Here is a 25082-nt window from a genome sequence, read left to right on the forward strand (position 1 = left end):
CCTGAAGGAGGGACCCCGGCATAGGTGAAGTCTGCTGTGCAGACCTCCTGTTCAGAGAAGGCTGGGGCTGGGGCCTGTGCAGGGCTTCCCGTGCTGTGCCATAGTTAAGCTTCTGCCCCCACCTAAGAAAGAGCTGACTGTTCCTTCTCTGCCAGCTCAGGTGTCACTAGGGAACTGCAGAGAGTCGCAGTGACTGGGGGAGGGACTCTGGGCAGGCTGCTCTCATACCTCCCTGATGAGATGGGGAAGTGGCTTTGTTTCTGCCCCAGGATGGGGTGACAGCAATATTCAAGCTACAACTGCATCGATGATGTGGGGACACCCCTGTTCCCTCCTACTTCATAGAGGATCAAGGTCTTAGTGGTTCTTCCCTCCTTGTTCTCAAGAAACAGAAGGAATGAATATGTGAACATTACCAGAGCAATGTCCAGGCACTTTTCTTAGTTTAATTTAATGTTAAATTTAACTCTAATTCTCACAACCCTATTAAGAAGGCTCCCATAAGGACTTGTAACAGCTGGGAAGCCAGGCCCAGAAAAGCTAAATGGCTTGGCACAGGCTTTGGGCTCTGGCGTGGACAACTGGACATCTGCCTTGTTCTAAGACCAGGTCTCAACGGCTGAGTTCACTCCTGGATCTGGATTTCATCCTTCTGGGGGCTGAGTCCCTGTCCCAGTGACCCTGTCTAGCATTTGGTCTGAGGGTTGGCCCTGCCCTAGGGTGGAGGCCTTTCCATGCTTGGGCTCCACCAGCTGCCGCAAGATCCTTCTGTGTCTGTGGCCTGGCCTTGCCCAGGTCACTGTAACTGTTTTCCACCCTTGTCAGGACCCCGATGGCAGCCAGCTGCCCACGCACAGGACTGTGTGGTTGTGTGCTTTGGATTCCGCATTTTGCCTGCTGGGCTGACGTCCTCCCAACATCCTCCCAACCTGTTTCTCCAGAGGTTGGGGAAGTCCAGTAGGAGCCCTGGCCCTTCCAGGGGGCTCTGGCCCCTGCACGTAAGACCTAATTAAAAATTGGCTGGAGTTTTAGACACGACAGAGCAGGAAAGGGTAACACTTGATTGCACTGATTACATAAGGCTTGCCATTCTTCTTAAACTAAGAAAATGTTCAATTGTTTTGAGCCATCATGGCCCTGAACATCATAAAGTACAATCCCTTTGTTTTCCGGGTGGGAGCTAAGGCCCAGCAAGGCGCAGGGGTCTGTCCAATGTCACCTAGGGTAACTGTGACAGACCTGAGGTTCCCATCGCCTCCTTACTCCTGGCCTCCTCCGCCCCCCGGCACAGCTTCCCTGTGGCAGTCGGGGGGAGGGACAGGGAAGAAGGTCATTGCTGCAGACTGCTGGTGGCCCTTGGGAAGCTCCAAGCAGCAGCCCCTCGGCAGGTGCTTCTTCAGTGGGAGGAGTAGCTAAGGAAGGCTCTTGGCCGCTGGTAATCAGACTCCCTCGTGTCTAGTGGTAACTACACATGACTTCCCTGCGTGATGCAGGCAGAAGCCAAGGCAGAGGATGTGGCACCTGTCCTGTGCTGCAGATGAGCACCTTGGAGCCACCTCGCCGCCCAAGCTGAGCTTGGATCCCACAAGAGTCAGGGTGATGGGGATGGTGGGGGTCCCAGCTCTTCCCTCTCTGCCTCCCACGGCTCGTTAGGTAACGCAGTCTTATTGGTGCTGTGTCGGCTGCCCCACAGAATGCCCTGCTTCTCTGCCGCCACCTGGCAGCCTCAGCGTCTCTCTCTTGGACCCTCACCTCCTCTCTCTCATTCTGGCAGTGCGGCCTAAGTGATGTCTAGGAAACACAGACATGACCTGCACAGGGTTGGGTCCAGGCTCCATCGAATAAGATTCAAGGCTTTCAGGCTAGGCCCCAGCCCACCTGTGGCTGCGCCTCCCCGACAGCCCTCCATAGCCGACCTCCTGCACCTGGACACTGGGCCCGGCCCCACCATGCTTCCCGTCTCTGTGTTTTGTGCGCTACTCAACCCATGTGGGTCACCTTTTCCTGCCACCTCCACCAAGCAAGGCTTCCAGGCCCAGCTCAGTGGTCACCTATTCCATGAAGCCCTCCCCAGGTCCTCATACTCCTTCTCACCAACCGGTGCCCATGTGCCTCTCTTAAAAACTCACAGCTTTCTCACCCATATTCCAGTAATTTGGGAGCTGCCTCCTCTTCTGTACTAGACCCTGGGCTTCTTGCAGGCAGAGAGCACGTCTCACTCCGCACTCCATGCTCACAGCCTGGCTCGCATCAAACACTTGTTATATTCTACTGAACTAAGTCGGGAAGGGGAGAGGGGGCTCAAAAGGGGAGAGGGGGCTCAAGCTCACTCACCCTGGGGGAAAAGTTCAGGTGAAGGAGTCATGCTGAACTGACTTGAGTGAAAAGAAAAATCTAGGAGGTGAGCCACAGAGATATAGGGCTTAGAAGGGGTCCCCCAAGTTCATGCTTGTCCAGAGAGGATGCAGCAGTGTAACGATGACCTGCCAGCACCAGGTACCCTCTGCTGACCAGAGGCCTTAGGGACAAACTAAAGCCACAGGGCTGCTGACCCAGCCTTTGTCGCAGGGCTGTGAGTTTCAGATGCCTTTCTGCTAGAGGACCCTGTGGCTCTGCACACAGTGGCAGAGCACGGAGTCACCTTCTGTGGCCATGAGGTGCCCTCCTTTGTACAGTAAATGTATGGCAATGATGGTCTGCGGATCACATCTTGTTTTGTTCCCGTGAGGTACTAAACTGGGCAGGCAGTGGGCACGAGAGGACCTGGCCTGAGTTCTGCCTCACATCTGCCTAGCCATGCACCCGGCACCCCTAGGCAAGCTACTGTGCCCTCATCTATAAAATGGGAGTCCTAATACACTAATGCTAATAGTGGTACCTCACCAAGCTGCTGTGAGGAATAAACAAACTCTAGGAGTAAAAAGCATATGGTAAGCCGTAAAGTGCTGGAAATATTTGTTCGCATTACTGTTGAAAGCACACCGTTGATCTTTCTGCTGAGTCGGACAGGAACCTGCCTGTGTGCTGGCTTAAGTGGCCCTCTGCCCCCGCGGCCTTGCTGATGTGGTCCCCTCGGCGGAGCGCCTTCTTCTCCACAGGCTGCGTGCACTCACTGCCCAGCTGGTTCCACCACGGCCCCCTGAAGTACACAGGATGAGTGGTGGTGGTTCTCAGGGGTGAGGGGACTTGCCCAAAGCCACAGGGTTTGTGACGCTGGCCCCAGTGTCTCAAGCTTGTTGAGTCTGGGAGCTGATCTTGCCAAGGCAGGGGCTTGGCCCATTCATCTGGGACTCCAACTAAGAAAACGCTCACTCTCTTCTCACTCATCTCAGACAAATTTTGTCAAGTCAAGATTAAGAGGATGAGATAGGAAACAAGCATGAGAAGAAATTCAAAAATTAAAAAAGGAAAAATAAAAGAACCCATCACGCCACAGACAAATGAAAAAGAGAAAGGGAAATTTCAGGTCCAACATCAAACAAGAGCAGGTGGCTGGGCATTCCTGGTGTCATGTGGGTCCAGCCCTTGGCGGCAGGGCTCACCACTGGTAGCAGGCCCGGCCATAGGTTCCCTGGCTGACCTTTTCTCTGAACACAAAGAGCTGCAGGAGGACAGAGGCTGAGACCCAGCCAAGGCTCAAGTCCAGGCTGGCCTGCTCCAGGGCCCGCTGGACCGTGATGATTCTTGGGAAGGAGCTGACTTCTTGCTGTCTTGGAGGCCCACTTTCCAGCTTCGAATCTAAGTTCCATCAAACACCCACTCCTCCCAAACACGGTGCTGAGTCAGAGGAGCCCTTTTACTCTTAGGAGCCATGAGGTGGGGAGAAACACACAAGAGGGGAGGGAAGGCTGGGCCAGACTCAGCCATGAGCCCTCCTGAAAGGGAGGGGTGGTGAGGTGGGGTGAGGAGGCCAGCCACAGGGGACAGGAGCTGACAGACTCAGGGCAGAGTCTATATGACTGATGGGGAGTGGGGCCAGGAGGTCCGAGTCCCTTCTCACTGGGGAGAGTGAGCACTGGAAGAGGAGGGCTCCCGTCTGGTGGCATCTCTACCTGGGACACACTGCAGGCATTTGGCGGTCACTCCCCTTTGTTGCTAGTCTGCAAGCAGGGACATGAAGAATTGCCATGTGCCCTTCACAGGCTGCTCCGAGGACGAGATGAGCTTATACCTGGTCCTTGTATTGTACCTTTTCAAAAGGCTTTTATAGCATCTGTCTCTGACATAAGGATTTGACAAAGGATTCCAAAGCAAGGTACTGCCATCTTCAAGAAAGCTGTCCTGGTGCAGTGGAAAGGGGTAGGAAAAGCATAGAAGAGAGGAAAAATCTGGGCGCACATTATGGGCTTCACGGAGAGTGAGCCAGATGCAGGTGACACTCCTCCCCTCCTACTTCCTCATAGCCTGGCTGAGGTGCTGAGACTCAGATGGGTCACAGGACAGAACCAGGTCAGGCGTGGCCCAGGTGTAGGAGAGCACCTGCTCATGGGACTCTGAATGTGAGTTCCTGAGTTCACCAGGATACATGACATATGCTTGCACATACCAGGAAGGGCAGGAGGAAGAGCGTGGCCAACAGAACAGCCTGACTTAAACTCCACGGACGTAACTGTTTTGCTCACCTCTGTATTCCCAGTACTTACCATAGTTTTTGACCTATAGTCAATGCAGTACATATTTGTTAAGTACGTGGATGACTGGCCCCTGGCAAACTGAGCATCTCTAGCCACTGGGTGAGCCTAGAGCGAGTCAAACAGTCTTAGAGAAAATAGCAGAAGTCTAATGGCTCATAAGCTCCCAGAGCGGGAAACTGGCTGAGCCGAGGACTGGGCCTCACGAGCTATCAGTGAGTGAGATACCATAGGCCACCAGTGGCAGTGGCACTTAGAAAATACAATGAGATGGGGTAAGGAGAGAACTCAAGTTTATTGAGTGTCTATTACACTATGTACTAGATCCTGTGCCAGAGACTCAGACGCCACCTCGTTTAGCTTCCCTCATCCTAGGAATCCTGCTGTGAGCTCCACTTTACCCGTAAGAAAGCTGAAGAGTTGGAGAACTGAAGCAGCATCTTTGTGGCCTCTGAACAGTCAACAGTTAAGCCAGGCTTCAACCCCAAAACAGAGGACTCTAAAGCCCTCCACAGAGTCACCAAGACCGCAGGTGGATAGGACACATGGAAGAAGAAGGGTCAAGCGGGGCACAGAGACAGAGAGAGCAAGAAGGGGAGCCCAGCCCCGGCGCGAGTGTGAGAAGCTGCAGCTCGGAGCCCCCTGGCAGAGCCCCTTCTTGGGCAGGAGTGTGGCACACTGCCAGCACCCAATGGCCTTGCTGCCTCAATGTCCATCCACGTGGCACCAGGAGAGGTATCCCAGGAGCTGGACAGGTTCTCAGGGCCGTACAGAGAGCCTTAGGAGCCACCTGGTCTGACCTCGAGTGCGAGGCCCTAGTCGGGGTGGGTGGTTCTCACTGGCAAAGTCTTCTTCCCAAAGGGTGAAATCTGTCTTGCCAGGACTGCCCCCAGTGGTCTGTCAGGACCACAAAGGCCGTCTCTCTGTGCTGGCTTGACAGCCCTAGTGCACTCCCCTCCAGGCCTCCCTTGGTCCCCGTCCTGTCTTCCAGTCCCTTCCTGCCTTGGCTGTGCTCTTCTGGACGGTTCTGGATTGTACGAATCCCCTTCAGAGTGAACTGTGCTGGAGCTCTGCCAGTAAGTTAGGTGTGTGGGAGTCCCTCTCCTCTCTGGGCTTCCATTTTCTATAAAGTGAGAAGGGTGGAACCAAAGATCATCAGATCTAAATTTCTACAACTCTAAAGGACACAGGAGGAAATACACTAAAATGTTAACAGTGGCTATCTCGGGATTGTGGGCTTATATTCCTTTTTGAATTTCCAAATCATGCACTACCTCTAAACAAATAAATGTCTAAGAGTCCCTATGGAGGAGAATCCCTGCTCTGCAATCCATCCCCACGAGGTGTGGCAGGTGCAGGGTAGGCAGGGAGTGGTGTGTCTCCTGTCTGAGGTAGTGCATTAATTTATACAGCCAAAGGCAGGCAGAGAAGACGAGGCACTACTGACCCCTCCTCCTGAAGAAGGCCTTCCTCCTACCCAGCCCTGAGCATTTATGAGGCTCTGGGAGACCAGCCCCCAGCTCCTCTGGGATGGAAGGGATGGGCTCAGTTTCCAGTTAGTCTCTATGGGAAGTCTCCCTGGGGCTCCTGAAAAGATAGAACCTGAGATGCCAGGAGTGCCAGAGACAAAGGATCCAGCACTTGCTCAGTGATGCTTGATGGAATTTCTGGCCAACAAATGACAGCCACCTGGTCTGAGGTGGGCAGAGTCCCAAGTCCTTCTAAGGCCTCTCCCTGCTCTGCCATCTTTCTGGCTGGCTCCTTTCCCTCTTTCCAGAGGGTCCCCTCATTTCACAGTGAGATTGGGCCATCCCCGGCACACCTTTCCCTCTTTCCAGAGGGTCCCCTCATTTCACAGTGAGATTGGACCATCCCTGGCACACCTTTCCCTCTTTCCAGAGGGTCCCCTCATTTCAGTGAGATTGGGCCATCCCTGGCACACCTTTCCCTCTTGTTACAAGGCCCTGCTTTCCTCACAGGTGCCATTCCTATCACCAAGCAAGCAAATGTCCAAGCGAGAATGGAGTCTGTGAACTGGGCTAAGCTTGGTCTGGCCACTATCTTTACCATCACCTGGCCAAAGCCATACAGGAATTGGTGGCAGAGCTGGGACCAGAGCCCATGACAAATGTCACCTGGCCCAGGGCTCTGTCCACCCCAGTGCACTGATGCTCAGCCCTGGTTAATAAACAAATAGCTCTGCATTTGTCTTTGGGAAACAAAGGCAGCTAGTGTTGAACCCTATCCTCCGAGCTCAGCTCAGGAGGAGACAAATACCTGACTGTCACCCTCCCTATTCTAACACGAGCTTAGACAGCTTAGTTGCTTGCTTACAGGAACCCGGCGTGAATTTTCTAGTCTTTTCTGCTGAGTTCTTACTACATGAATTTAGGCTCAAGCTCAGATTACCAGAGCCAACCGACTCACTGAAATCCTGCAACAGACCCTCCTACCTGGCCCTGGGCTTAGCAGAGACAGCTCAGCTCCATGGTGACCAATAGGTAAAGCTGTGTCTAGGAGCTCAGGGTCTGAAAGACCTGTCAGGTTGGAAGGTCATCACTTACAGATCTGGGGATGGCACTTCAGAGAGTAGGGGACTGACCAGGGCCACAGTGGGAAGCACCACCAGCCCTTGCAGTCATGCACTAAAAAGGAGATACTGGAGAGGAAAAGCGTTTGAATTCTGACAAAGGACAGCAGGGGGCCTGGTGCTGCCCATGTACCGGTGAGCAGCAACCCTTGTGTAGAGGGGTCCCAAGGCCCAGGGAAAGGGCAGGGGCTTGCCGAAGCTCACGTTCAAAATGGGGAACGCAGGGCTAGACCCAGTCTCCAGCTTCCAGGCCAGGACACCCCACCCCCACTGTTTGGGCCCACTAGGCTGTGTTCTTTAGGGGAGTTGTTTTCCCTGCAGAACATTTTTTCTCTCTTCCTAATATGCTTATTTCAGGACACAAAACTAACCTTAAAATGAACCTCAAACAGAACAAATTGCAATAAAAATCTGCCACATCTTAATGCTTAATGGTTTACCGAGCATCATTGCATTGCTTTTTTTTTTTTTTTTTTGTGACTAATCTGCCCAATCATCCACGGTTGGGCCTATTAACTCTATTTTATAGGTGGGGAAACTGAGGCTCAGAAAAGCTACCCAAGGTCATGCGTCTCCAGTGAACGGTGCTGCTAGAACAGAAGCTCAGGTCTCCCAGTACCCAGCTGCTGCTTCCACACTGCCGCTTCCACAAGGATGTCATTGCAAACCCCGCAGTTGGTCAGTGACAGATACTCGTCCCAAGATCCAGCACTCCCACCCCCACCCCCACCCCCGGAGCAGGTGGGAGTGAAAGGAGAGGCCCATGAGGAGCAAGGAGGAGAGAGAGGGGCTCCCATCACCTACAGCTCACTCTGCAAAGCACGGTGCAGTCCCAGTGGCAGAAGCAAAAGCAGTGGAAGGCCCACTCCCTGCTGACCATCACGGGCAGGGCTCCGCGGCACAGGCCGGGGGCACCTCTCGCACTGGGCCACTTACCTCTTCTCCTCTGTCACCTGGCTGGTGCAGTGGGTAACTGATACACCATCCAGCAATCAAGTGGGCTTCCCCACCTCAATCTTTAATGAGGCTGCTCAGCTAACCTATCAGAATCTTCCTGCCCACCTGACTCCAGCAAGTTCGCGGGGCCCTGGCCCTGGAGGACTGTCCAGACTCCTTGTGGGGCTTGGCTCACAGGCCTTGGTAACACCAGGTGTCTGCCAGGAGATACCCTCTAGGTGGCACTCAACTCTGTGGGCAATGGGATGGAACAGGGTAGGTGTGGCGTCAGAAGGGAGCAAGTGTGCAGAGAATGCCTGTGAGGCATGCCTAAATTTGGCACCACCCCAAACTTTGGTATGGGAAAACCAAGTTGGCGCCCTCTCACAGAAGTAAGGCTCATTTGATTCCCCGCCATCCTCCTCGCTTGGCCCCTTGCCGGACTCCATGAAATGCTGCCTCTCCCGCAAACTGTCTCTTAGGTGCATCCTCTCTGGCCTGTCTAGATCCAAGCCTCATGCTCTCACTTGGAGGGCTTTCCAAGGGTCTCCAACTGGCCTCTCTGCCTCCACTTATCCCATTGAGTCTGCTTACAGAGTCAATTCTGGAAAGCACTGGTCTTCCAGGCCATTCCTTGGCCAGGAAACTACTGTGGTTCTCCACTGCTCCACGTGGGAACCTTGGGATTGGGTTCATCCTTACTTTGGGACTGGAGGCCTCTCAGGCTCCAGCTTGCCTGTCCTGGTGCCCTGGCTGCTCCCAGCCAATCCCACCAAACCTCTCTCCTCCCTGAATGTCCCAACTCCCTTAGCACCCTCCCTCAGGAATACACCATCATTCCCTCTTTCCTTCCCTGGAATCCAGTTCAAATAGGCAAAATACGCATGGATTTTAAGAGCACAACACTGGACTTCAAAGGAATCCCCCCTCCACCCCTCACACTTGCTGCCTTGTGGGGGCATCTGAAGCTTGGCACCTCATTCCTTCCTTGATTTCCCTCCTCCCGGCCCAAATCCTTCCCCCACACGATGAACAGACTGATTCTAGCGGGCCTTTGACCCTGGGCCAGCTACTCACTTCTTCTCACTGGGACTTAATTTCTGCACCTGAGGGGCTAGAGAGGAAGCATGAGGAAGATGATGAGAGCAGCACCCACCGCTGAGTGCTCCCTACCTGCCGGGCACCATTCTGAGCATATAGACTTGAAGCCACTTAGAGTTAAATATGAGTCCTGGCTCTCATTTGCTCTTTGACCTTCCTCGCAGCTCCAGGCATGAGGCTAAGCCTGGGATGTTATGCTCAAAGCCTGCCCTTCTGGGCCTGGTCCTGCTTGTTCCTCAGCCTCCCCTTTCTCTTCTCCCACATGCATCCAAAATGGCAGCGCTAGGTTCACATGCCTCTGTGCCGTTGCCTATTTTGCTTCTTTTTGGGCTACTCTTCTAACTGGCGAACGTCTGTCCATCCCCTTTAAGACTCAGATCAGGCATGCCCACCCCCAGGGCTCTCCCAGTAGCTCTCCCCTTCACCATAGCCTCCCCTGCAAGAAGCCCTGTGTTCTCTGCATCATAGCATAACATACACTGTATTGACAAGGCTCTCTCTCCACCTGGCTGTGAGTTCTGTGAACACAGGGACCAAGTCTTATTCATAATCTTTGTGTTTTGGTGCATGGCCCAGAATAGATGCTCAGTAATTCACAGATGGGGTCATAGCTGTGGATACAAACTGCTCCCCTGGAACTTACTATCTAGAGAGGAGAGACAGGCAACAAACAAAGATACAACATGTAGGAAGAAAAACAGCAGAGAATGAGAATTAAAGGAATGTGTGTCGGTTGTTCTTAAGACAAACTCTGTGATTAGGTGGTATAAGCAGATGCCTGGAAGAAGTGAGGGAAGGAGCCCTGAGGTTTTGGGGAGAAAACATTCTGGGCACAAGGGGCCTTGGGTGTAGAGGCCCTGAGTTAGGAGCGTGCCTGGCACATCTGGGGCATGGTGTAACTGGAATGAAGGAGGAGAGGTAGAGAGTAGGGAGGAAGTGAGTTCAGAAAGACAGCCAGGGCCACAGCATGCTGGGCTACGCAGGCCTTGGTAAGGATGTGGACTATATTCTGAGTTAAGCCTAAAAACCTAGAGTTCTGGGCAAGGACTGAGACCTGAGTGAGAGGTGAAATGCAGTCTGCTTGCTATGCGGGGAATGGATCAGAGTGGGCTAAGTGCAGGAGCTGGCCAGTCAGGCAGTGGCTGCTGTGAACCCCCCTGCTGCATGGACACGTGGATGAGTGAGGGCAGGCAGCAGATAGGCAGGGGGCAGAGCCTCAAACACTCGCAGCCTGTCCACTCTCAAACTGGAAACTGTATCTCAAGTTCAGCACTTGGCTTTCTGAATCTCTGGGGTTATCTACCAAAATATGTGAGCTGGCTTTTATCCTATATGAGCTGAAGCTGGCAGGAGGCTACTTGTAAAACTCATTCCTTAGGACAGAAATGATACATGCTACGTGAAGAAAAAAGAAAACAGCTGTGAATGAATTCTTCCCTCACTTTCGAAGATGTGGGTATGTGGGTAGAAAGGTCGGGCAGGTTAAATGTTTATTAACAATCAACCTCTGACCAGGCCGGGTTACAGTTTAGAAAGATGGGGGGCTGCCAGCTGAGCAGGGTCTTTTGAGAGGCAGTCTGGTCCACTGGGCAGAGACCTGGACAGGAAATCAGGATATCTGGGCTCTGGGCCTTGAGCTCTGCATTCACCAGAGTGGCCTGGGGCAAGTTTCTCAGCACTGTGAGCCTTTGTTTCTTCCTTCTTAAAATGGAGAAAGTAATTCCTGCTATCTCCCTGCAATCTCAGGGAGCCAAGATCCAGGCAAGAGCATCCAGGAAGGGGTTTGTTCCTTTCTGTAAGGAGTATACGGCTTAGCTCTCGGGGGTGGCACACCAGAATGAAGTGACTCTGGCTACGACTGAGGGATGAGATCCCAGTGTCTATCTAGGGATTGGGCACTTCAGGAACAACTTGCATTCACGGTGCCGTATGCTTACAAATCACAGTCCCATCTATTTTATCATTTGAGCCTCATGACAACTCTGTGAGGTGGTTGTCACACCCATTTTAAAGATGAGGAAACTGGCCGGGCATGGTGGCTCACACCTGTAATCCCAGCACTTTGGGAGGCCGAGGTGGGTGGATCACCAGAGGTCAGGAGTTCAAGACCAGCCTGGCCAACATGGTGAAACCCTGTCTCTACTAAAAATACAAAAATTAGCCGGGCGTGGTGGTGCATGCCTGTAGCCCCAGCTACTCGAGAGGCTGAGGCAGGAGAATTGCTTGAACCCGGGAGGCGGAGGTTGCAGTGAGCTGAGTTTGCACCACTGCACTCCAGCCTGGGTGACAAGAGCTAGACTCCACCTCAAAAAAAAAAAAAAAAAAAAGATGACACTAAGGCTTAGAATGGTGAAATGGCTTGCTCAAGGTTTCACAGCTGCTCCATGTGACAGGGTGGAGCGGGTGCCTGGAGCTAGGGCATGGTACTGTCACCTGCCCCCAGAATCTGTGCCACTTCTGTCAACCCCTGTGCTGACCATGGCAGGCACACCTCAGCTGGCTGCTTCCTGAGCCCCACCAGGAGGCGTCAGGAAGCTGCTGGTGAGGCAAGGCTGGGGAATGAACCACTGCCTATCTCAAACCCTGAGTGGGCACATGGTGCCTGGGCTGTACCAACGAAGACTAAAACTCCAAAGGAATCTCGCCATTAGTGTTAGGGAGATAATCCTGGGACTGGTGGAAGGAGGAGACCTCTCTTCTCTGGGATGTAAACTGCAATAAGCCGGCAGCTCTTTCAAGGAGGACAATGGCAGCAGCAGGATGCAGGTGGGATGCTCTGAAATTAGGGGCCCCCGTGAGGCATGCACAGTGCTGCCAATGTGCCGAGGGAGACCCCCAGGGTCAGGCAGAGCCTCTTCTCAGACCTTGATTTGAACTTCCAAACCACCAAGATCTGCTGGTGCTGCCGTCCTCCTCCTCATCAGATCCCCCCATTCACCCCCAGCCCTGCAGGGCCCAGGTTCAAGCCCCGCTTCCCTCAGAAAGTGTTCCCTGGCCATCAGGATCCAAGAAGCCTGGCTTCCCTCTGTGTCCCAACGTGACGGCTGCTGGCACCACACAGGAGTTGATATTGTTAGTTACCTGTTTTTTTTTGTTTTTTTTTTTTTCCCGAGACAGGGTCTTGCTCTGTTGCCCAGGCTGGAGTGCAGTGGTATAATCATGGCTCACTGTAGCCTCAGACTCCAGGGCTCAAGCAATCCTCCTACCCCAGCCTCCTGAGTAGCTGGGACCACAGGCACATGCCATCACACTTGGCTAATTTTTAATTCTTTTGTAGAGACAAGGGTCTTGCTATGTTGACCAGGCAGGTCTCGAACTCTCACACTGAAGTGACCCCCTGACCTCCTAAGTGCTGGGATTACAGGCATGAGCCACTGTGCACGGCTGATATTGTTAGTTATCTTCGCAAATAATTTTTTTAAAAAGAGTAACTTCAAACTGTTACAGTAATTTAGAGGTGACAAAGAATGTTTACAAACATCATCTCATGGTACCCTCACAACAACCCTGTGAGGTGGGTCTGATTCAGCCCTTTCACAGATGGGGAAACTGAGTCTTAGAAAGGTCAGTGACATGCCCAAGGGCACACTCCTGGCACAGCTGGTACTGGAACCAGATCCGAGTTCACGTCCGAAGTTCCTTCCACAGTATGCACCCCCCTGGGGCCACAGCAGCTGAAGGCCTTTCCATAGGCTATGGCTGGAGAAGGCGTGCTCCTCTGTTTGGGGTGGTGATAAGTAGGCCAAGGTGACGGGTGCGATTTCTGTGTGAGACAATTCCATTAACCATGTCCCTCAATCACAGATAGCACCCCTCACCTTGAGCCCAGTTTCACAGGTTGGCCAGCAAGCGGTCTTGGTTCAGGAACTCCGTCTTAGTCTGCAGAGAAGGGTGCGATGGCAGGAAGTGTCAGGCTACGCGAGGCACACAATACGACATGGGCGCAAGCTGGGAGCTTGTTCAGTCACCAGACACCTCTGATGTGTCAGTCTCTCTTCAGGGCTCCCGAGACACAGAAACAGACACCTGCCCTCGAGGAGCTCACAGTCTAGACAAACCAACCCAGGGTCCAAACAAATGGGACAGCAGCAGTGTGCGAGGAGTGGGAAGGGGTGCCTGAGGTCTCCTGGGACACCGGGAAGGCTTCACAACAGCAGGGCAAAGGATGAGCAGAAGGTGACCAGGAGTATGGAGAGAACGTGTATGAGGGCAGGGGCGGGGCCCCTTTAGACGCAGCCCAGGGAGGACAGACTGAAGAAGGACAAGAGAAGGTGGATGGGTTACAACCCCATTACAACACTTCAGGGGAGAGAGTGTCAGGGGAGACACGGTGAGAATATGCAGTGCAGGTGGTGAAAATGGGAGCCAGTGAGTCAGAGGGACCCGGGGCTCAGGCCAGTGCACAGCCTTTACTGCTGGACATGGTCCCATGCTGAGCTGGGGCCTGGGCTGAGTCAGGAGACAGGGCTCCAGGCACGGCAGCCTCTGGGTCCTGGTGTGCTCCTGCAGCCAGGGATGGATATACTGAGAGCTTATAAGGCAGACGATGTGCGGGTTTTTGGGGTCCAGAGACAAAGAGGCCACTTTCTGAATTTCCAAACTGACTAGATTCATGCAGTGGGAATAGCAGGACATGCCAAGTGGCAGCTGACTGTTAGGACAGAGGCAAAAATAAAGCCCTGTGGGAGTGCAGGACAGAGTGCAAAGTCACAGGGAGCGGGGTGGCTGGGAAAGGCTCCATCTGTGGAGCCACATTCTGACAGGACGAGTGAGATTTTAGAAGTGTGGGGAAAAGTGAGAGGGGAAGAAGGGCCAGGGGCACAGGAGAGCCTGAGTAAGAGTGTGACTGACGGTGCGATTTGGGTAGCTGTTGGCATGGAGGCGTACAAAGGCCCTGCCTGATACAACATCTGGAGCCCTGGAGTGAGAACAGGGGTGGGTCAGCAAATAGACACATCCAGCTTTCAGAAAGTGGCCGCCAGAGGGCAGCTGGGAGCAGGCAGGAGGCCAGGGGCTTGCCGTCCTGTTCCCCTCAGGCAGGGCCATGCTGGGCCTGCCTTTTCTCAGGTGGCACAAGGTGTCAAATGGGCTCGGCAGCCAAGGAGATGAAGACAGTCCAGTACTTCCTTCTCTTTAGGGGAGAAAGATAGGTAATTTCCAATGGAAAGAGGTTTACGAGAAGCAAAATTCAGCCCCATCTCCAAGAGCTATGAGGTTTAACAACCTTCCACTCCCCTGCAAAGAGCACATGGAGCTGGGCCTGACTCTTCCCGGGAAGGTATGTCTGTAAGTCCCTTTCCGGGGCTCGCTCTTAACACTGTGCTGAGGTTGCAGCCACTGGGCCACTGGGCATCGATGAAGGACACAAGAGGTTGAAAAACTGGGAAAACATTTATTATCCAGCACCAGGAGCTTCATATTTTGAAATATACCAATGATGTTATTACACGCAAACCAAGTAGGAAAAGGACGTACATTATGCTCCAAGAGCCAAAGAGAACAAGCACTTCATCCTGTGTTTTAATTCGCCCGGACTCCCACTAAGCTGTGGGGTTTTTCTTTTTCTTTTCTTCAGAGTCTCACTGTATAAAATCGATGAAGAACTACTCTGGTTGCATGAGGGCGAGGGCCCTGGTATACCTTGGTGGACCCCTGGAACTCCTCAAAATAGCCAGTTTGAAATCCACTGCATTCAACCCCCAAACTGCAAATAAACTTGCCTTTGACCACACATGCTTCTGTCCCACCCCCCACCCAATCCAGCAGCAGGGGCACGTCTGACAAGATTTCATTAGTGAGAACCAAATGGGAAGAAACAGTCAAAATCCAGTTATTCAACCCTCTCCTCACCAGCACTGCTTTCCATGCACCTCGGCCCTCTTCCTAAAGCCTGGTCCTTTTCTGGTCCTTGGCCTCGAAAAAGTGATCTTTCATGAGGGAACGCTAGCAGAGGAATGCTGGGCGTGGCCACGGTTCTGCCCAGACTTGTCCTGTGGCCTGCACACACCCTCCCCCTCACTGGGTCTTGGTTTTGTCATCTGTAAATGTAAATCCAGTCACATGACACCCAAGCCTCCTTCCCTGGCTCCCACTCACTGGCCCTACCTGGCCTAGACTATCTGCCTTCTATACCAGCAGAGCCTTTGAGGGGGATTTTCTTTAAAATTCACTCCCACTATGTGGTCAAGTGCCATCAGCTTGGGGTCTTGCTTCAAGTGCCACCAGGGCCCTGCTCTCCTGGAGTAATGGGAGATGATGACACTATGACTCTGGTAAGTTCTGAGAGGACCTACAGTGGTTTAATGGAAAACTGCTGGATGTGGGGACAAAAAGAGGAGCAGCGTGGGGCACGGCCCTGAAGGCCACATACCAGGCACCGGGCATCTTCGTGTCATGTGAGCTGCCACGGGCCTGTGGTGTCACTCCATCTGCTGTTGGAGGAGGTGACTTGCTCAGGGTCACACAGACCCAGCGTAGCCCGGCTACAGGACATGCACTCTTCCCGCTAGACCACGCTGCTCCCACCACACTTCCTGGCACTGGAGGAGAAGAGGAGCGTGTTCTCATCCCGGCTGCTCTTCCTCACTGGGTCATATCAGGAAGTGGTTTGGGCTAAGTACTCACTTCCTCCCTCTGGGGCTCAGTTTTCCTGGCTGTGAGATGAGACAGACACTGTGCTATCTACATGGCACTGTTAAGCGACAACCAGGCGAGACACAGATGCAATGCAGGAAGGAACCAGCCCAAGTTTCAACCCTCTCAGGCCCAATGGTCCCCTTTTTATTATTATGTTTTGTAATGATCCTTGTATTATCCTGAAGTGAAGTTCATAGATTACATAACCTACCTACATAAATTCGGAAAAGATCAGTATAATGCCTTACATGTACTATAAAGGAGAGAGAAAAGAGAAGTAGTCTATAATAAAATGTGCATTACAACACATAAAGGGCCAGACCCAGCTACACTAGGAGACGGAGGCGGTCCACACTTGCACCTACCCACAGACCCACTGGGAGTGCTGCTGCTGCAAATGGGATGTGACGAAGGGGAGGTCTATGGATGACTGAAACGTCACAGTGATGATGCTGGAGATAGGACTTTCCAAAACAGAAAACAACTCTTGGTAAAGTTACAAACAAAATTAAGTATGATTTTCTTTTGACCTACACAGTAGTCAAATTCCTAGAAAATTCAGCACATACTAAACCTGGTTAAAAAAATAAGTGCTTTTTCTTAAAACAGAGCAAGCTCTGGCTTGAGTTTTTCAACCGCATGTTTTGGTGGGACATGCAAAACAAGACTTCACTGCACAGGACGATCCTGCACATTGCAATGTGTCTAGTGCATCTGGCCCCGCTGCCCCCTAAATCACCAACACCTCTCCGTTTCCACTTTGTCTCTGGTGAGAGCTTCTTGTCTAGTCTGACACTGCCATTTCAGAGTCTAGAACATCAACACCTACAAAGAAGACAAAACATAACTAAAGCCACATGCGAGGCAATGGCTGAGTGGGGGCAAGAGCCTCCTCCCGGCTTGCAGGGCAGGTTCTCCCCCGGGCTCAAGGAAGCTCATGGAGAGTCAAACTTTCTGCAGAGTTTCAGACACTGTGGCAGGGGAGGCATATTCCTTATTCAGTTGGGACGTGGCCAAGCGGCTGCTGCTACAACCACTACTACTTACTGCTGGTCACCATCACAGCTCTTCCTGCCTGTGCTAGGCTGTCTGTCTCAGAATACTTCTACAGCCATTGTCCCCTTGGACTCTCATGCTGTGAGACAGACATGCCACGGATAACCACCTACATTTCACAGACGAAGAAACCAAGGTCCAAGAAAGGGAAGTGAGTTGCCTAAGTCACGTGCAAAGAAAGAGCACAGGCAGGTCTAGCACCCAGGTCTCTTGGTTACCTCAACACCATGACCTCTTACCAAGCAGATGACAGCTTACCCGGCACCCTGAAGAAAAGGGCCTCTTGCCTGGTAAAAGACTGTGGAGGACAATCAGTACTCTGTGTTCCAAATGAGGATACTGAGGCTCGCAAATGTCACTAGACCTGATGAGGTCACACAGTCAGCGGATGGTGGGACTAGGGCAAGAGCCAGGCCTCCCGAGTCTCAGTCTGGAAGGCTAGAATTGGGGTCCCTGTTCTTAGAGGGTTGCTGAGATTCAAAAGGTGAAAAGGCTCATGCAGTTATCACACATATCCTGAGTCCCCGTGGTGTGTCCCCTCTGTACTTGTTCTAGAGAGGCAGGGATGACTGAGACAACACAGGTCCTGCTCCCAACAGGACTAGCGTGCTAGTAGGGATGCTGGTACCAAAGAGGTGTCCTGAATAAAACATGCTAAGTACCATGATGGAGTAACCATGCAGGGCCAAGGGCACCGGCTGCAGCTGCCCAACAGGAGGCAGTAGGTGGAGCAGCAAGGATGTGGCCCTGGATGTTGGCATGACTGGTACAACGTCTGACTCTGGGGCCCCGTGGCTCTACAAGGCCTCTGTGAGGCCAGCTCCCATCCCTTCTTCTCCTTCAGCTACAGCAGTAGCTCCAAAGCTTTAAAAAAAAAAAAAAAAGTAAAGAGAGGAGAAACTGGATTATATATCCCTAAAACCCTTCCTATCTTTAAATTCACTTGTGACTGCAGCTCGGCGAGGGGATTATTTATCTACACATTTGATCTCACAGTGCCATGTTTCTTTCTCATATTCCTGCAGTGATTCATCCAAGGAAACTCTTTCTCAAACAGGCGCTCAGACTTCTGATAGTTCCAAATAAAGATTATTATTAGGACTGTTAACTGTTATGACTATTTTTAATGCATAACTACCTCATCCCCATCATAACGGGAGCTTTGCAAGGTTTATAAAAACCTTGCAAAGTTCTCTGAGAACTTTCTGAGGAGCAGGGAAACATCTTTGCCCTGGGGCCCTCACACTAGTGTGGAGAGCTCCTTATTCCTTAGAATTGTCTCAAATAAACCAAGTGGCCACCTTCACCAATTAGGAGGCATGACCCAGATAATAACTCATGCTTTGAGACAGTATTATCCACACGAATAACCAATTAATCCAATATGAGGAAAGGAGCAGCCAAAGCCAGAGATCTGATCAACAATGAAAAGTAATGACTTTCAGCTTTCAGGACCAGATGATTACAATAAAGAAAAAGAAAAGTAACAGCTGAAGGTCTGCCTGAGAGGAAGAAGATTTAAACCACCACCATCATAATAAATAGAACTCAAAAGTCAAGTCCCCTGGGGCTGCTGAATGCAGAGGTAGACTCTGCACTTGTCCCCGGCCCAGTGCCACCTGAAAAGGTCACAGCAAGTATTTACCAAATACTTACTGGGTGTTAGGAACTGTCCTGAGCACTCTAAAGGGATGGTCACAGTTAATCCTCGGAACAACCAATGGGCAGGTACAGGTCAGGCGACTGGGGCACAGGGAGATCAAGTAACTTGCTCAGGATGAGTACATATGCACACACACACACACACACACACGCTCACACGCACCCTCCTGCAGCACATGTATGCATATACTCACAGCACACAGGGCCCTGGGCGCTGGGATGTGAAAAACACAGAGAAAAGCACATACCTCCTGCCCTCAGGAGCTTGTATCTATGCACTCAACACTCAACAGCTCTTTTGGGTCTGTGGATGCATCATGCACTGTGATGGGTGCTGGGATCCAACGGGCAACAGGTCAGCTGCTGTGTCTCTGCCTCTCACAACAGCCTTGTGGGAGACCAAACAGCAGTCGGGCCTTAATGTTACAAAGTGGTGAATGGCAATGGGGAGCATGGGGAGTACATAGAAGGGGCGCCTCATCCTCACCTGGGGTGGGCATGAGGGGGGCCACAGAAGTCTTCCCAGAGAAAGGGACACCCAGTAGGAGAGGAAAGATCAGTACATGGGCAGGCAAAATGAAGAGGAAATGGATAAAGAGAGGCAGAAACCAAGTGTCCCGGGAGGCCAAGCGGAGAGACAGAAGTTGAGGGAGGAGGAAAGCTTTGCTGACACAGCAGTAGGCTGGATCCAGAGGGCTGGGGAGGATGTTGATAAGCAGAGATGGTAAGAAAACATTCCAAGGAGAGAACAATATTTGAAAAGCTTGGCATCCAATCCCTACAGGACGCTGCCTTTTCTACATCTGTCCTTGGCTGTGTGCCTTTCTACTGTTTGCATATTTTTAGAAAAGAAAAACACAAGCTCATCTGAAAGCTCCCTGTGTGCTCTTGTCACTTTTGGTATCCTTTTCCTTCAAAAAAAAAAAAAAAAAAAAATCTCTGGGACAATGTAAAATGACAACCTCTTAAGCCCCAGAGCCACGGAATCTCACCTTTGGTTTCTCGCCTCTGGTTTCTACATTTTTTTTTTTTTTTTTTTTTTGAGATGGAGTCTCGCTCTGTTGGCCAGCTGGAATGCAGTGAGGCGATCTCGGCTCACTGCAACCTCTGCCTTCCGGGTTCAAGCGATTCTCCTGCCTCAGCCTCCCAAGTAGCTGAGACTAGAGGTGCACGCCACCACACCTAGCTGATTTTTGTATTTTTTCTTTTAGTAGAGACCGTTTCACCATGTTGGCCAGGATGCTCTCGATCTCTTGACCTTGTGATCCACCTGCCTCAGCCTCCCAAAGTGGTGGGATTACAGGCGTGAGCCACCGTGCCCAGCCTTTCTGTCCATTTTTAAAAGTAGGTGACAGTACGATGGTGGGTGCTAAGATCAGCAGGCAGCAGAGAAATACTCTGGTCAGAACTGCCCTTTAAGGAGAGAAGAGGAACGGGTGGGTGGCGGCCGGCACGGGAGAAAGAAAACGCCAACCCTCCCTCTGGTGCTTCTGGAGGAATCTACGTCTCTTAGCTGCTAGCTCTCCCTTCCCCACCATTACACCAGATGGCGTCTCTTTCAGAAGCCATATGATAAAGAGCCAAGGAATCTGTGACCCACCAACATGACTCTAGACGCTAAACAAGAAGTTTCTCCAGCAGAAGGAAAGGTCCCAGGAATGACAAACACGAATAACAACTCCTAAAATGTAGACAATGTAGACATCACCTGACAGCCAAGGAGGTGTACTTATCCTCTATTATGAGCCTGGAACATACCACGTGACCTTAGGCTGCCTCCATTCATTTGCAAAAGGAAATACAAGGTTGTTTTGTCAGAGGATGCACGCACCTGGCGAGTGGGAAATTATGCAGATATAACGAAAGGTGCAAGGAGGCTGTGTTCCTCCATGCTGCGCTGCACTTGTCAAAGGTACTGATAAAAATAATGGAAAAGATGAAGTTGCCTACTAATGTATGAAAATATTCACCCTTAACAGTAAAGAAAAATGCAAGTCAGACCGGGCATGGTGGCTCACACCTGTAATCCCAGCACTTTGGGAGGCCGAGGTGGGCGGATCACTTGAGGTCGGGAGTTCGAGACTGGCCTGGCCAACATGGTAAAAACCTCGTCTCTACTAAAAATACAAAAATTAGCCAGGCATAGTGGTGGGCGCCTGTAGTCACAGCTTCTCAGGAGGCTGAGGCAAGGGAATCACTTGAACCCAGGAGGCAGAGGTTGCAATAAGCCGTGATAGTGCCACTGCACTCCAGCCTGAGCGACAGAGCGAGACTCCATCCTCCCAAAAAAAGAAAAATGCAAATAAAAATGTTTTCCCTTCTCTTGTGTTTACAAAGATTAATGAGAGCACTAATGCCTAGTGCTTATGAATTATGAAGTCTGAGGAGTGGGCAACTGTCTTGTGCTGGACAGCGTGTAAACCAGGATATTCATGCTAGAAGGCATTCAGCGAGACTTCCCAAAACTTTATTTTCTAATTTTTACTTATTTTTTGAGACGGAGTTTTACTCTTGTTGCCCAGGCTGGAGCATAATGGTGCAATCTCGGCTCACTGCAACCTCTGCCTCCTGGGTTCAAGTGATTCTCCTGCCTCAGCCTCCCGAGTAGCTGGGATTATAGGCATGCATCACCACACCCAGCTAACTTTCTTTGAGACGGAGTTTCGCTCTTATTGCCCAGAGTGGAGTGCAATGGCGCGATCTCAGCTCACCATAACCCCACCCCCTGGGTTCAGGCGATTCTCCTGCCTCAGCCTCCCGAGTAACTGGGATTACGGGCATGCGCCAACATGTCTGTCTAATTTTATATTTTTAGTAGAGATGGGGTTTCTCTATGTTTGTCAGGCTGGTCTTGAACTCCCGACCTCAGGTGATCTGCCTGCCTCGGCCTCCCCAAGTATTGGGATTACAGGTGTGAGCTACCGCGCCCGGCCTAATTTTGTCTTTTTAGTAGAGACGAGGTTGGCAAGGCTGGTCTCAAACTCCTGACCTCAGGTGATCTGCCCAACTCCGCCTCCCAAAGTGCTGGGATTACAGGCATGAGCCACCATGCCCGGACCCAAAACTTGAAAAGCACATATATTGTTTGACACAGAAACATGCCCAAGGAAAATAACTGGACAAGCATGCGAATATGGACACATGAGATACAAAGTACACATACACATAAAAATACAAGAATGCCCTCTACCACATGAGGGTAATCATGGAAAATGGGGACAACCAACATGTTTAAAAGTAGATGGTGCTTACATTATGGCACATCTTTGCATGGTCCTCAGCAGAGTACTTTAGCCACACAAATGTTGGAAGGTTCATACTTCCATTTTTTTTTTTTTTTTTTTTTTTTTTTGAGACAGACTCTTGCTCTGTCACACAGGCTGGAGTGCAGTGGTGCAATCTTGGCTCACTGCAACCTCTGCCTCCTGGGCTCAAGCAATCCTCCCACCTCAGCCTCCCAAGTAGTTGAGACTACAGACACATGCCAACAAGCCAAGCTAATCATACACACTGTATGATTTCATTTACATGACGCTCAAAAACAAAAAGTGGACTTTGTATCTATTCTTAAGTGCAGGGACTGCGGGGAGGGGCCTTTTGGTGCTGACTACATTTTCTTTCTTGGTCTGGCACTGGGAACCGCGCACACACGTGTGTAACAGTTCATCAAGTTGCATCTGCGTATCTGCGCATGGTATTGTCAGTAGGCTTGGACCTCAGCTGAAGCAAAAGCTTATTCGTCAGTGGGCTGCGGGACCTGCAGTCCATGCAAAGGAGGCCACTACCAGCTGAACCAGAATGGACAACTAACTGTTCCTCCTCATGAAAGCTTCAAATTGGGGTACTCTCACATTGTATGCACACATCCAAACTAGCTGATGTCTCTCACCCCTGCCTCAACAAGACACTCATTCAACACCAGGGGATGTAGGAGGTCAGGTTCTGGATCTTACTATCTGACACCGAGAGGTTATTTCCTCATAATGGGGCATGGCTTTCTTATCTGAAAACAGGGCAGGATTAACTGATTTACCTGTGATTCTCTGGTAAATTTAATAAAACAACTAGTTTTTATTTAATGTAAGCACTTGCTCTGAAAGCGTTTTTTTTTTTTTTTTTTTTTTTGCCCCCAAGGTATCTGCATGTACAAGTAAAATAAACCTACCTTGAGGGCAAAAAAAAAAAAAAAGCACTTTCAGAGCAAGTGCTTAAATTAAATAAAAACTACTAATATCTGCATGTACAGGTAAAATAAAGCTGGGCCGGGCATAGTGGCTCACGCCTGTAATCCCAGCACTTTGGGAGGCCAAGGCAGGCGGATTATGAGGTCAGCAAATCAAGACCATCCTGGCCAACAAAGTGAAACTCTGTCTCCACTAAAATACAAAAAAAAAAAAAACAACAAAAAAACCTTAACTTCCACATCCTGGAGGCAGGCGAGGTAAGTTCAGACAGAAATGTTAAATTCACCTCAAGGCTCTTGGGTGGAAAGAGACAGTTGAGTAAACATTTGCTGGGTGCTTACGATGCCTCAGGCCCCGTGCTCATCACTCAACACTGCCATGGTTAAGATGCTTCCTTACCATGCTATCCAAGTACTAAGCAGAAAGTCCATGAACTTTGGAGCATTGTCAAGATAGGGAAAGCTGCAAGTAACTGCTCTATATGCATGACCCATGGGAAGCATGTTCAAAACATGTTCTTTATTTACTTAAAAAAACCACAAAACTCTCCTAGTGTGTGTGTGTGTGTGTGTGTGTGTGTGTGTAAGAGACAGGCTCTCACTATGTTGTCCAAGCTGGACTCGAACTCTTGCACTCAAGTGATTCTTCTACCTCAGCCTCGTGAATTGCAGGCATGCACCACAATGCCCAGATCTCCTAGTGCTTAAACTGGGTCCTAAAGCTCCAATATATCAGGCCCAGTACACGCTTTTTTTTTTTTTTTTTGTAGAGACAGGGTCTTGCTATATTGCCCAGGTTGGTCTTGAACTCCGAACCTCAAGTGATCCTTCTGCCTTGGTCTTTCAAACTGTTAGGATTATAGGCCTGAGCCACCGCGCCTGGCCCCAGTAGATATTTAAATGCCACAGCCCTCCAGGTTCTGAGTACTATGTCTCTTAATTTCCCACCTCAATTCTGGTAGCAGTAACAGCAGCAGCAACAATAATGATCGTAATAATACTCACAAATGCTAAAAGAGTTGTTACTAGGCCAGGCAACCTGAGAAACATTTTACATTCTAGTTCATTTAAATTAAAAACAACCTTATATCCCCCGATTTTATAGGTAAGGAAACTGAGGCACAAAAACATTCAGTAACTTGCTCAAGAGTTCCTCTGCTAGCATATGTCAGAACCAGGACTCAAACTGACCAGTGTGACTCCATGCCTGGTTCTTAACTACCAAGTTCTCCCAAGGTAGGCTCTCCAGCCAATGGCAGGACTATAACCCAGGCAATCAAGACACCCATCCTGGGAAAGCCTTGTTTCTCCCTCCGAAGCTACCACTGCAAATGTCCAATAAAAGCCACATGTAATTTTGCTTCTTTGCCTTAACTGCCCTGCTGAGAAACTTTTTGCTAGCCCCTCTCCCACTGTCTACCCTAAGTATCAAGCCAGCCCAAAGTCTTCCAGGTATTTGGGGCCTTTCACTGTGCAAGCCCCAGCACCTTTCTAATTTCATTTCCAATCTCTTTCCTATCTGCACTCCGGGCCCCAGAAATGCTGCATCGCCCTCTTCCCAGCATGTGCGGGCTCACTCAGGCCCTTCTGCCTTTGCTGCTTTTCTGGCCTGTGACGCCCACTCCTGCCTCTGCCTGTGAACTGCTCACCCAGAACTCCGGCTCAGACAGCACCACCACTGTAGAAGTCTCCCTTGGCAGCTCTGAAGGGCAGTTACTTACATCCTATTCTGTGGTCCCTAAGTACCTTGCATGTACCTTTATTTAAACATTTACTGCGATACATTCCAGTTAGCTGTTTATGAACCTGTCCACCCGGAAAAACTAAGTGCCTTGAGGGGAAGGCCGCTGTTCAATTCTTATCTATTTTGCCTACACAGTTTCTTGCCCTCAGTAAGTATTTAATAAACCTTTGTTAAACATATGAATGAATAATTAAATTCAAAAATAAATTCTTGATTGTTTTCTCCCATCTCTCTCGAATGTTTGTTCTGGAATATGGAAACAGGATGGCAAGTTTAAAACAGATCTGGATATATGGCTTCAGGGACACATCTGTACAAATCTATATCTCACAAGTGGCAAAGAGATACAAACTCCATTCTCTCCTCCTCTGAATTGTTAATATCTCTAAATCTAGAGGCAGGCAGTAGGTTTCTCTGAGAACACATGCAACCTCAGCTCAATGCAGTGACAGTGCTAGGATACCCGGAGAGCCAGAGCTGTGGGAGGGCAGAGGTAGAACAAGAGAGGGTCTCGGCATCAGGCCAAGACAAAGCCCTACTTAC

The 25082-nt window shown here is 50.7% G+C and overlaps 1 protein-coding gene and 1 long non-coding RNA gene across 13 annotated transcripts in view; both read right to left on the minus strand.

The window, feature by feature from the left end:
* Positions 1-25082, minus strand: part of EVL (Enah/Vasp-like) — a 171939-nt gene that overhangs the window by 21366 nt on the left and 125491 nt on the right. The window lies entirely within an intron of this gene.
* Positions 4908-25068, minus strand: LOC134737283 (uncharacterized). Its single transcript, XR_010122005.1, has 2 exons — positions 6574-25068; positions 4908-6514 (listed from the first exon to the last, which is right to left on the minus strand). It is a non-coding gene; the product is annotated as an uncharacterized lncRNA (long non-coding RNA).

The sequence above is a fragment of the Symphalangus syndactylus genome, chromosome 8, assembly GCF_028878055.3.
Source record: "Symphalangus syndactylus isolate Jambi chromosome 8, NHGRI_mSymSyn1-v2.1_pri, whole genome shotgun sequence".
In the NCBI taxonomy this organism is placed as follows: domain Eukaryota; kingdom Metazoa; phylum Chordata; class Mammalia; order Primates; family Hylobatidae; genus Symphalangus; species Symphalangus syndactylus.